Genomic DNA, 13,804 nt, shown 5'->3' with positions numbered 1-13,804 from the left:
TGCCGACTTCACTCACGATTTTTGCTTAAGGTATTTTGTGCAAAGAACTGTTGCTTGTTGTAACAATGAACACCTGCAACGTCATATGTATTTGTTAGCAAGGTGGGACATTTATGCCAAATTCTTCACTTTCAGGAAATCACGTAGTGTGCTGTCAAAAATTATTGAACGGTTCTAAATAGCCAGTCAGTTGCACACGAAAATCAATGTAACACTGACCTTTTCACGAAACACAGTTGGTTCATTTGTCACATTCCGACTGCGTCACAAAATCCAGAGACACCTTCCATTTCGCCGACTAATACACTTTCACACGTGCACCTGCACTAACCACTAAACTATTTTCTAGCTCCTTCCACCCACATATTTCGACTAAGAGGCCAAACAGTTAGTAACATTCTTCAAACACGAAATAGTTGCCATCCAGAATTAAACAATTCTAAATCTATCCTGCCCTTTTCTTCTCTCTTGCAAATCTCTATTGAACGACTGATTCCGCTTCTTCCGTCTTCCAACGGGCTTCTGTTTTTTTAATACATGTCCATGATTTTTACATACGGGATGTCTCAAATTAATTTTTCTGCCCGTAGTAACACAATGTCTTTACTGTTTACAACAACACTCTTCATTACGTCTGCAACTTGTTCAAAACAGCTTCAATGTAACTTGATCTCGTTAGAATACCTCTTTCTACAAACTTCTCCACGAGTATCTGGACATTCTAAAAAATATTACTTATTTCCGTGTTGCATGGACCATTTCTTTACTAACGTTCTGGCATTGTGTATCACCTCAACTATAAACTTCGTTCCCGTTCATTTACCGAAAATAGGCAATAATTACGATCTAATAGGCACAGTGCTTCGTTAGGTAGGCAACAAGTTTTACATTGTACACATTGCAAATATTAACAATACGTAAAGTGACAACAAAAGAAACAGCTTTGTCAATGAAGGTTATAATCATTAGTATTAATAAAACGACCTGCAAGTAAATATGATACAACCTAACACTGAAGGCAAATATAATTGAAAAGCAAACAATACTGTCGAATCCAGCCACAATAATTATATAGGTGGAAAATCTCTCTCACACACTATGCACCGCTTTGAACCGACTGGAGGGAGTGTGAGAGATAAATCACATGTTGACTGCCGGCTGTTGCTGGAGCGTAGAACCGAGAATCGGTGCCCTCCTTGGCACTGACTTCCAGCTGACTATGGCAGAAACCCTCTTCTCTCTATCCTTACTTTTAGAACTTCGAGCTGAAGCCAAAACTAACGTCCTTACCTTGAACGGCTGATGGTGTCACAGGCTGACAAGGACGTGTTCATCTGCATTCCGTATAAGAAAATACATGCATGTGTTGAAAAATTACTTCTTTCATTGTAAAACTCTCTTCAAAAGCCATCATACTAGCCTATTCCAGAAAGAAGCAGTTCTGACTCTGAACAGAATTTCAATTTTTGAATGCATTTAGTCTAGTTCCTCGGTTGCGTTAACTCGCTCTAGTATCAGCTCTAATGTCTAACGCTGCCGTTTTTGTGTGTCCACATTTGGGGCTGGCAAAAGCAATCTACGGCCGGCGTTTGCTGGCAAACTTCCCACCGACTCGCCACGGGAACGCTGCAGTAGCGAGCCCGTTACAAAAAGGCTTTGGCTGCACTTTGCCGCACAGACGTTTCGGGCGGCTTATAGCAACCTTAGTGGATCACAACAGAATACGAAAGTAATGCAAACCGACCAGCTGAATCATAGTTTCTATAATGAAAGGTTCACAAAGTTGGAAGAAGAACATTGAACCAACCCACAGAATGCAAAATGTAGCGCTGAATAATTCAAACAACGTTGGAAAGAGAGAGAATTTTAGATATTTTCCAGAGGGTAAAATATTTCCACTATTATTTCTTGTTCTGGGTGATTCAGTGATGATGTTACAAATTTTCAGGGTTGATGGAGAAGGATAAATGCATCAGTTTGAGGCAAGTGTCCCGAAACGCCCGAATCGAAAGTTAGAAGCAAAAATAAGCATATTCTCTAAAATGCATGCCCGACTTATGAGCCCTTCTTCATTAGAAGACATGTGTTTCACAGCAGAAAAGTTGAACAAGTGCTCGTACGTATTTTAGAGGGCATGTTTACTGGAAACTTTTTCTTGCTTTGGTGCATACTATCTCCTTCCAAAATATGAAAAGCAAAGAGTTTGAAGCAGAAGAGGTCCACTATGTGAGGGATGAGAACTATTTTCGTTTATAGCTTTCGATCGGTCGCTTTCCGGACCGGGATTCCTGTCCTACGGCTCATAGATTTAGCATTTTTCAAAATCCCTGAATGTCTCTAACATTATGACCGAATCACCCTGTATGAGTGATCTCCAACTTGCCATTCTTCGAGCAGATTTTTTTTTTTCGAACAGAGGTGTAGGTCCTCCACACCCACATCGGCATAATGGCCAACGCAATAGGTCTTCTGCCATCTCTGCATAACGGTTAGTTTCCACTAATGTGAGGTGTCGCAGGATATGGGTACTGCGATGTTTGCGTACGTCTGGTTAAGGTTAACCATTAATACCCGCTCACCTGGAGATGGATTGGGTCGAAGTCGAACGAAGGGTAGCGGTTTGAAGGGCAGAGGAAAAAAATGCCAAAACAAGAGCCAAGGGAAAAAAAAGCTCTGCGATAGTTAGGTCGGGTGGTAAGAGCAGTAGCGGATGTCGTGCAAGGGTAGGCTGTGTTAGTAGTGGGTATGAGGCATGTCGATACCTTCGACGATGTGCGGTTGTGTTGCTCGGAGGCTGGCACTGGTTGCCGGTGTAGAGCTCTCGTTCAGCGTCAGCAACCGGCAACAGTTAGGTTTAATATTGTTTTTGTGTCCGATACGTCAAATATCGGATGCACAGTGCAAGGTAATGTTGGCGGTTTGTTTGTGCGTCAGTGCGCGCGCTCGTCGGTGTCCCTGCTGTGGCCTGTTGTCGAGCAGAATTGGTACTTTTCGGATTTTATACTACTGTAATACATTACCACTAGAGAGAAAGCAACAGAAATTAGTAAAGTTATCAGTGAATTCTTAAATGGTTCCCTGAAAATGGATTGTCCCTTAATATGGGGAAATATCAGCACTTACATACTGTCCTGTCACATTAACATGAGCACTTTTAGCAGCACGAACCGCAGCGAGACTTGCAAGATGTGTCAGTGAGGTACTGGAAGGTACCGACAGGGATGTGGAGTCATGCCTCGTCCAGCACAGTGGCCAGTTGCGCTAAATTTTTCGGTTCGGGATCAATGGCGTAGACAGCCCAATAGAAGATTCTCAGTTGGTCTTAAGTACGGAGAGTTTGATGGCCAGCGGACTAGGGTAATGTCATCCTGATACCCTTCGCAGCACGCACGTAAACTGTGAGCTGTGTGACATGGTGCACTGACCTGCAAGTAGTGCCGTGGCGACAAGCTAAGGCGAACTGCGAATAGAGGTGAACATGTTGCTCAAGGATAGGTGGATACTTGTGTTGGTTCACTGTGGCTTCCAGAACGACGAAAACATTCCCCAGTTCTAAAAGCTTCCTCCTCCTTGAAGGACCCATCCGAAGATTGTTGCAGGGTGTTCGCTTTCAGGCGTTTCACGCCGACCGAGCATAAAATGTGATTCATCGGAAAGGTGACCTGTCGCCACTCAGTAAACGCACAATGCAGTTCCGACGCACAAATTCCAATCCTCAAATGGCTCTAAGCACTATGGGACTCAACAGATGAGGTCATTAGTCCCCTACAACTTAGAACTACTTAAACCTAACTAACCTAAGGACATCACACACATCCATGCCCGAGGCAGGATTCGAACCTGCAACCATAGCGGTCGCGCTGTTCCAGACTGAAGCGCCTAGAACCGCTCGGCCGCATCTGCCGGCTCCAGTCTTCATCGCCGATGAACAGCATGGCTGCATGGTCAAGGTGCCTGGTCCACAGGACCATACACAGCAACATTTGCTGAACGACTGTTGAGGAGACCTTGACTCATCCGCTCAGTCAGTTACAAGACAGTTGCACGTCTGTTTGCCCGAACACATGTCCGCAGCCATCGTAGACCATTGTCATGTGTGGCCCGTAGTGTACACAGTTGGCTCGGCGCTGGATCTGGTAGCTCCATGTGGCCATGGACGTTATACTTCAATCACAGTGGCACACGAACTGTATACAAACTAAACCGTTTCGCAAATGATTCCACCCTTTGTCCAAAAGGCAATCCTCGTGCTCTTTTGGACTTCAGGTGAATCGCCGTGTTTCCGCATTGCGACTGCACTGTTTTCCGCGTCCCCCGACACCATTAATATACCCTCCACTGCCAGTACCGTCACCTGTCGACTCTGAAGAATTATTGCACGCCGGCCAGTAGGCCGAGCGATTCTAGGCGCTTCAGTCGGGAACTGCGCGACCGCTACGGTTGCACGTCCGAATTCTGCCTCGGGCATGGATGTGTGTGATGTCCTTTGGTTAGTTAGGTTTAAGTAGTTCTAAGTTGTCGGGGACTGATGACCTCAGATGTTAAGCCCATAGTGCTCAGAGCAATTTGAGCCATTTGAATTATTGCACGTTGACGTCTAACTTAGACAGTGGTGACATTAATAAGAGTGGGCCATGTATTTTGAGGTGTAGGGGGTCGTGCCAAATATCACTGTCGCCACACACGCCTTCAGTTTGTTCCTGATGAAGACAACGAGTCACATAAATCTAAATACTGTACGTGGACTACACCACCAGCAGAAAACCTGGCACCTCAAGACGCAAAAAGATCATCGGGTAAGCCTGAAGAATTACACGATATAGGCCGATGAGCCACCTGCTAAATAGCTTGATTGTCCATCTGTGAAACGAAATACATCACTGGTTCTGCGTATCAGGAATCCGACACTATGTTTCTGGAGCTATGTTGTATTAGATGCCATAGCACAGGAACTGAAACTCGCGTATATTTTCCGTCCGAACAAGCCTTGGAAGTCACAAAGGTACCCACCGGCCCCCGTGTCATCCTCAGACCACAGGCGGCACTGGATGCGGATATGAAGGGGTATGTGGTCAGCAGATCGCTCTCCTGGTCGTATGTCAGTTTACGAGACCGTGAAACGTCCCCTTTAGAAAAATTATACAAGACTGTGCTTAAACTGACACACAATAGTTTTTAGCGCAACGCAATCTGAGTTTCAATAATCCCTACAAGAGAATGGCCCTGACTAACATTACCTCACAAAAATCTTCGTTACTCAAGCTACTGCAATACAGCGAGCCCACTACTGCCACCTAAATAAAAGATTCAAACTACTGAAGGCACTAACTACTGATAGGCATAGTTAGCAAATGAAAGATTTTAATACAGAACAGACAATGTATTTACCTTAATAGTCATAATATATATGTATATATCAGTTCGTGACACCAATTCTTACAAATTTCAAAACTCCGTAATCTCTCTCCCCACGTCCACCACTGCCGGCGGCTCACCTCCAACTGCGCAACGCTGCGCGCTGTTAACATCCAGCCACCCAACACAAAAATAGCGAGTATTACAACAATGCCAACCAGCCACTAATTTCACACAGGACAGCTAGTGATTTTTCATACAGAGCGCTATGTGGTGTTACCAATAAAAAAACCTAAACAGCCTACTTACAAAGCCCCCATGCTTGCCACAAAAATATTTACAAATTGTTTTGGGCAGTGGCCAATACAGATTTGAAAAAATTTTCATAATTACAATAAAAAAGAAATGAAATGCACACACTTATCGATACAATGTTGGTCAAAAGCTAAATATATTTGAGGATAACAGTATTCCTCATCATAGTGAATGTAGCTTAGTATTAGAAAAATTCTGCTACGTAAGTCTTATCAGATAAACATATAAAGACCGGTAGAACATAAATACACAAGGGTACACAAACACATAGTGGGATAACAGAACGAAAGGACAGGGTTTGTTTTCAGTGTAACATTTGGTACTGCAGTCCAACTCAAAACTTCATTCTGTAGATCTTCTGTCATATCTTAACATTTGTTTCCACCAAAAATACCCTATCCAAGCATGCTTTCTGTATTTTGTTCACATCCTCTTTCAAAAATCGTTTTTATCCACTGTACACAACTTTTTTTTTGGTCAAATCATTTCTTATAGCTTCTCAATGCATTTCTTCCAATTCATCACAACTCGTTCTCTTTTATAACCTACCCCATCTTAAGCTAACTTAAAGCTACTGAGCTCAGATACTAAACTAAGGGACGAGGCAATGCAGCAGCACAAAACATTTAATACAAACAACAATGAAAAAAATTGAAGTTGCAAAACAAGAAGCAATATTAAAACTAATATAAGGCAATGCGCAGCAAACAAGAAAAATAAATCCGTAGTGAAACTGGCTTAACAGAGTAATACAAAGTCAAATTCAGTAACATTATGCCTGGCACACAGCAGCAGCAAATGCAATAGCTTGTAACTAAACATGACAAAGCTCAATCAGAAAAAATATTACAGTAAAGACAACAATGCAGAAAAGGGAAATGTCTATTCACATATTAATATCTATGTCATTAAAGTGGTGCACCACAAGAAGTTATTCTACCATAAAAATTACCAAGTACTTGAAAAGAAAATTATGTATGCAGTTCCTGTGAAGGGAAGTCTTTTTGTGCTCCTTCGTTTTTTTAAGTACATCATAAAGTTATTATTTACTGGATCTGTAGGCATAAAATATCTATATTAGTACATACATTAAAATTTATTGTAACCAATGCTACAGTGCAGCTAGAAACAAGATATTAAACAAAATAGGCAAAGCAAGGCGTGAAGCATCATTCGCTAGCCATAAGTCATTTCATAATGCAGTAAACAATCTTCCAACTAGCAAGACAATAGACATGAAATGTTTCTCATCATTTCATTTCAGTAAATATCATAAATTAAGAACTCCAGAGTGTAATCATATGTTTTCAAGTTTGAGCGTGTCGTATTTGCGACGCTTTCTACAAAGAAATGTCAATAGCGAGGATAATGGCCCTTTTTTTTCTTGTGCTTCTCAAAGGCACACACTAATGGCTTGTTTTCAGGTGGCTGTCGCGCAGCTGGGTGCCCACGACGCATTGCGTGCAGGTCTTCACTTAACAGTCTTACCGAAATATTTACGACACCAGTTTCCGCTACAGTGGCAGTCTCATATAAAAAATTTCACATGTCAAGAATTTGCGTTACAACTCTGTAGAAACTAAATCCTATTGATATAACAGTGTCCAAAAACGTTCCGCGGCCATTGTAATACATTCACGTATTTACATACATTTCATCTCTTAAAGTACGATTCTTGGTTTCCAACCACCTTTTTCACAAACCAGAGTCCCTAACCACTACTCATTATTCCTTACCTTATTACACATATACATATTCGTCGACATTTCTTCAATATTTCATCATAACAGATACGTAGCATAATCAAATAACTCATATAGCATCAGCTTATTGATCAAAACATATCTCAGCAGCGTAATACACATAGTCATCGTAATAATAACATCATAACACCTCAGTCAACTCTGAAAATCGTCGTAGCTTCCTTCAATAATTTCAAAACATAAAAAAAAATTCTCTGCTATTGTCAAAAGTGTCATCTGCCTCAAACGTACTTTCAAAATCACGATCCCATACCAAATACATCATTCAAACCTCTCATAGTATCACAATGGTTCCAAAAAAATATGAAAATTTCACAAAGTACAGTCAAAATACAATTTCATAAGTGTGAAGTTATCCAACTGTGTCATTACGTAAACATCTGTCACTGATGTAGTAAAATAAATATTTATCTCTCTCAGTTAAATGATCAGATAGCTGTGTAATTCTGTGTTAGAGAAATATGATACTGATGTGTAAAGTTGTATAAGCAAATACCATATTAGCTAGGGCTCCTTGTGCTTGCCAAACACATGGTACACAAAGTAAGCGTGTACACCCCTGAGGATTAATGTAATTATATTCTCAGGTGTTACAGATTACAGCAATGGAATGAAATGTATCACGGAAAACCTTTGTATCATTGAACTTCAAGTATCTTTAAAAATAAATGTTTTAAGTACAAAATTAGTCACTCAAATACGCGTACTGTAGCACTAAACTGTGCGTCTTGTTGTAAGATAATCTCTGTGGAAGTGTCGTAGTTATCGTCCTCCGAAAGCTAAGTTCTGCAGAAGTCAATGTACTGACCTCATGATAAACAAAAGTGAAATGCTTTGCGTATAGATATCGTAGTTACTACGCTTATTGCCGTGATGAAGTAAGTACTGTACTGTAACGTATTGTTGTGCTACAGAAAAGGCTGTCTCACTGTAGCTATACCGCAAAGTTACTACTAAAACATGTTTTCCTTTCCAGAAGAATTCAGAAAAACTATGCAGATATAAAACAGATACACCGCAAAAGCACAATGTAAATTGCCCAACACTAAAATGGCGAGTATTACAACAATGCCAACCAGCCACAAATTGCACACAGCACAGCCAGTGATTTTTCATACGGAGCGCTATGTGGCGCTACCAATAAAAAAAACCTAAACAACCTACTTACAACCGGAGTCGCTACTTCTCAATCAAATAGCTCCTCAGTTTGTCTCACAAGGACTGAGTGCACCCAGCTTGCCAACAGCACTCAGCAGATCGGATGGTCACCCATCCAGTGCTAGCCCAGCCCGACAGCGCTTAACTTCGGTGATCTGACGGGAGCCAGTGTTATCACTGCGGCAGGGCTGTTGGCGATTCGCGTTTATTACGGTCTCTTATTTCCGTAAGTGGTGATGTTGCCCGATAATGACCCAGATCATAGGATTTACATCACGCGAATTTGGTCGGCGATCCGTCAACATGAGTTGACTATACTGCTCTTCAAGCCAGTGTAGCACAGTTCTGGTTCCGAGACAGGGACAATAATACTACTGAAAGACGACATCACCGTCGAGGAAGACATCGAGCATGAAGTCACGCAGGTGTTTCGCAGCTGTCAGCTTGTCTTTTATTACTACCACAGGTCCCGTGCAAGCGCACGAAAATGTCTCCCGTAGCAAAATACTGCTCCCAACAGCCTGCATCTGCCGTGCGCTGCACGTTTCCAGTCGCCGTTCACTTCGATGACGGCTTTTGTGGGACGAACAGCGACGTAGTGTAGCAAATACGTGATTCACCCGAAGATCGACCCATTGATCGACGCTCGAATCCCGATGGTTACGTGCCCCCAGCACGTTGACGTCGAACTTAGGCGTGAGTGGACGGCGTATCTTGATGTGTAGGGGGTCCTGCCAAATATCACTGTCACTGCGCACGCTTTGTTCCTGATAAGGGAAACGAGTCACATATATCGAAATACTGTGCAATGATTACACTGTCGTTGGGTGAGCATGCGAACGTATAGGGGTGGTTGGCTGTGGAGCTCCATCATCAGTAGACCTACTCCGAAACGCTTGTAAGTGCACCAGCATTGTGATGTTCATGCAGGGATCCCACAGACCGTCAGCTATGCTACTTTACAGAGCAGTCAAGCCTCCGTACCACACGTAGCGCCCAGTGTAGTTTCAGTATCCTACTTCTTTCCATAGACGCTCACAAAATTAGGACGTGAACATTTGACCAGCTTCACCGTTATGGAGATAGTCTTTCACAGGCTCCGAGTAATAATAATAATCTGCTCTTTATCAGAGTCGCTTCTCTCTATGGATTTTCCCATTTGAAGCGCATATCTTCGCTTGGGTGATCTCCCGTCCGTGTCTGCTTCGCTTACAATACAATTGTCACCGCGTTACCCGCCTTTTAGCGCTACCAAGCGGCATCCAAACTCGCGGTGGGGAGTAGTCATAATATTTTCGATCAACAATTTGTATACCTTTGTACAAGAGATAGTCATCCCAACCATTGATATGACATACGAAACTGGTGTTATTAAACGAACTACAATGGTCTCAATTTTTGTGTTATATATTGCTGAACTGGTCAACAATTGATTTCAGTTGTGTTTATTAGTTATGTAATTGCTACTATTGGAAACAAACTAGTCAACCTTCGAAAGTATTTTAGATATTTCTGCTCAATAATGTGTGAGGGGATAACTTTCTGGTTTAATTCATCATTTAGCAAGCAACTACCGATTGTGCAAAAGCGAGCAGTAAGAAGAGTGTGTGGTAATCACCAGCATAATTTTGGATCATAAATGCCCTGTACAATGTTTCGACTCATACCTTACCTCACGTCAACAGTGTGTAGTGATTGAAACAAAAACATATCAATGGAGTGATGCAGTATCAATGTTCCCACGAGCATCAGTACTGCATCCATTTCATTCTCGTTATATGTTAATGATGTGACAACTATTCTCTGCCGCAGCAGATACCACTCGTATTCTGACGATCTTCGGTTATATCAAAGTGGAAGTTTAAGAAATCTGTGTACAGTTATGAAACATGTAAATGTCGTTTTACTTGCCTCATCAACGAAGGAGCAGAACATAGGTTTGAAACGTAACCCACCTAAAACACAAACAGTCTTAGTCGCTCATAAAACACATAACTTCTTCATTCAGACAAACTTTCCATTCATAATCCTAAGTGGCTCAGAAATAACCCATTCTTCTACCGCAAAAAAAGGATGATTCTCGAAAATCACTTAGATTATAAAATGTAAGATCAAATCACTTTCAGCCACTTTTAATTCCAGTTCAGCGCTACATTACACCATCTTTAGGCCTTCTACCTGTCTCTTAGGAAGAATTCCTACTCTGGTCTAGCCAAAATAGGGCGCGAGCATTCAGTGACTCGTATCCGTAGATTTCTTGTTAAAATAGCGATTTCTTTGATCATCGTGTGAGTCAGCAAGGGATGATAGGAGAGATCACTGTGTTAAGAAGAAGTCTACGAATACCAGTCACTGAATGCTCGCCCCTATTTTGGCTGAACCAGAGGTGGGATTCTTCCTACGCGTCGGTCAGGAGGCCTAAGGATGGTGTAATGTAGTACTTCAGCTGGTTGCACAAATAAAATACAACTGAAAGTTTAAATGGCTGAAGATGTTTTGATTTGACATTTTACACTGAACAGCCGAGGCCCCGCAACCAACTTGTGTAAAGATGGACTTACAGAGATCACATGGATTCGTCTAAGGAGGATGACGAGATTACTGTTTAATGCCCCGTCGACAACGAGGTCATTAGAGGAGGAGCACAAGCTCGGATTAGGAAAGGATGGGGAAGGAAATAGGCCGTGCCCTTTCTAAGGAACCATCCCGGCATTTGCGTTAAGCGATTTAGGGAAATCACGGAAAACCTAAATCAGGATGGTCGGACTCGGGATTGAACGGTCGTCCTCCCGAATGCGAGTCCAGTGTAGATTCGCCTGAACAAACATGTGCAGTCAGTAATAAGGTGTCTCTGTCATACTATTCACTACAGAAATATGAAATAGTATTTCCTTTAGAGGTTAAAAAGGAGCTCGCAGAGTCACTAATACTCCCCGTACTTGATTAAGGTGACACTATTGTCCAAGGACTTTCGTACGAAAGCTCGCGCCGACTGCTGTTGGCGATCAATTCTTGTGTGCGATTCATTTCCTACTCGCTACTTCAACAATTATCACGGCCAAGTGCCGATAAGCAGCAAAACTACCATATTCTATATTTGTTCTATCGTATTCGCAATCATTTCACTCCTTCTAATTTATCTTCAGCTCTAACACTATAATGTGCATAGCACAGCAGAAGTACTCGTTCTCAGCAAAGTAAAATCCTCTCTGTATCATTACGTAACACTTCTATATCCTCTAAATCATTTCCTATAGTAGGGACCAGGCTTTGGAACAACTTTCCTCGATACGTTAGAGTGATTGAATTCCTTCAAAAGACACTTAATGGTCCACCTTGTATCACAGTAGCCACCTATCTCATCCACTAGTCTCCCCTCCCCCACAACTTTTCCGTCTCCCTTGCCTTGGGTGTTCTCTTTTTAAATTCCGTTCTTTCGTAACAGGTACATTCTTCTGCATTTTCACCAGTTACTTTATCCTTTTCGCTTAGTACAAATCACTTCAATGTGCTAACTACTGTATACCATTCTCAATGCCCTTTGCTATTATCATTATTATGGACGTTGGTTTCAGGCGGAATAGTGTGGGAGTGTCTGCAGTTGTGGATCCGTCAGCAGCCCATCGTGTTCTACTTGACAGCAATGGATCACCTCGTCTCCCAGTGGGATAAATGCCCTAAGGCATGTGGTTATTATCTTTGAATTGAACTATTACATCGCCCTGCTGTGGCTGGTATCCGGGTTTGATTTTGAATGTCCCTTTTATTATTATTACCATTATTATTATTATTATTATTAGGCTATGATTATTAATATTAAAACCTAAACTCCTCCCGAACAAGCTTTGATGGCCCAATGGCAGCGACCAACCGCCGTGTCACCCTCAGCCCACAGTCGCCACTGGATGCGAATATGGAGGGGGCATGTGGTCAGCACACCGCTCTCCCGGCCGTACGTTGGTTTCCGAGACCGGAGCCGCTACTTCTCAATCAAGTAGCCTCACAAGGGCTGAGTGCACCCCGATTGCCAACAGCGCTTGGCAGACAAGACGGTCACCCATCCAAGTGCTAATCCAGCCCGATAGTGCTTAACTTCGATAGTCTGACGGGAACCGGTGTTACCACTGCGACAAATCCGTTGGCGATTGTTAATATTAGTGTCAATAAATTGTTTAAAAGCAGTCAATTTTACCTCAATAGTATCGCTATTCTCCAGAAGTGTTATGTAATTTACTTTCATTATTATGAATGTTTTTATACATAATTCGTGGTCGGGTAAAATAAATAAATAAATAAGTATTTATATTTATCAATTTCAATGTTGTAGATCTATATCCTTGCACATATATCACGTTGTTGAAATCATCAAGCACAGAGTACGTAGATAATGCAGATATCGTGACAGCGAACTTCGTGAGCAGACGCTTCAGGAAGTCAGCAGCAACAGTACTGGTTTTTATACACGTACACCTGTCTAATCTGGGCCCATACTCGACAAGCTACCTTTCACAGTTGAATTGGCGAATGGTACGTGAGAAGAATGCCTGCAGTTATACTTTCGTATAATGTTTAATTTCTATTGTTTTCTCGTCACAGTCATTTCGCGATGGATATAGTGTAGGAAGTGATATGTTGTCCGACCCTACTTCGAATGTACGATCTCGGAAACTGGAGAGAAAACCTCTCGGTGGAGCACAACGCTTCTCTTGTAACTTCTGCCACTGCAGTTTGTTGAACATCTGGGTGCCGCTTCCATCTCACAGATCTGTTCAATGTGGTAAAGCTCCCAGGTTGATGAAAATACTCAAGAAACGGTCTTACACAAGTGTTTTCTATGCCTCTTCCTTCGTGGTAGAATTAAATTTGTTTAATATTTATCCACTGAACCACTGCCTGGAAAATTACAATTTGTTTTATGGTCATTCCACCTCAGGTTGGTGTGGAGGATTACTCCTATGTACCTTAAGGTTGTTAAGGACTTCCTGTGATTTGTTGTCACTACTGTATCAGAACAGCAGTGAAGCTGTCGGCCTATCTATACGCAATCGTTACATTTATTTAAGTTCAGGGTCCACCACCAGTCCTCCGCAGGTTAGCAGGCATTTCGCTACTATCTTATGGAGTTGCAACTTGGGCTCTTTCTTTACAAAACATACATGTTTTCTATATTGATACTAAGGCTAGAGCCTAGCTCCAGCGCATTTGTGAGTCTT

At 42.1% G+C, this 13,804-nt stretch overlaps 1 pseudogene; it reads right to left on the bottom strand.

Moving 5' to 3' along the window:
- Positions 1 to 8,670: 8,670 nt before the first annotated feature.
- LOC126285621 (5S ribosomal RNA) lies at positions 8,671 to 8,787 on the bottom strand (annotated as a pseudogene).
- Between the last annotated feature and the right edge of the window lie 5,017 nt (positions 8,788 to 13,804).

Source organism: Schistocerca gregaria, chromosome 8, assembly GCF_023897955.1.
Source record: "Schistocerca gregaria isolate iqSchGreg1 chromosome 8, iqSchGreg1.2, whole genome shotgun sequence".
NCBI classification, from domain to species: Eukaryota; Metazoa; Arthropoda; class Insecta; order Orthoptera; family Acrididae; genus Schistocerca; species Schistocerca gregaria.
The sequence above is the reverse complement of the archived record's forward strand: the minus strand, read 5'-3'. Positions and strand labels throughout refer to the sequence as shown.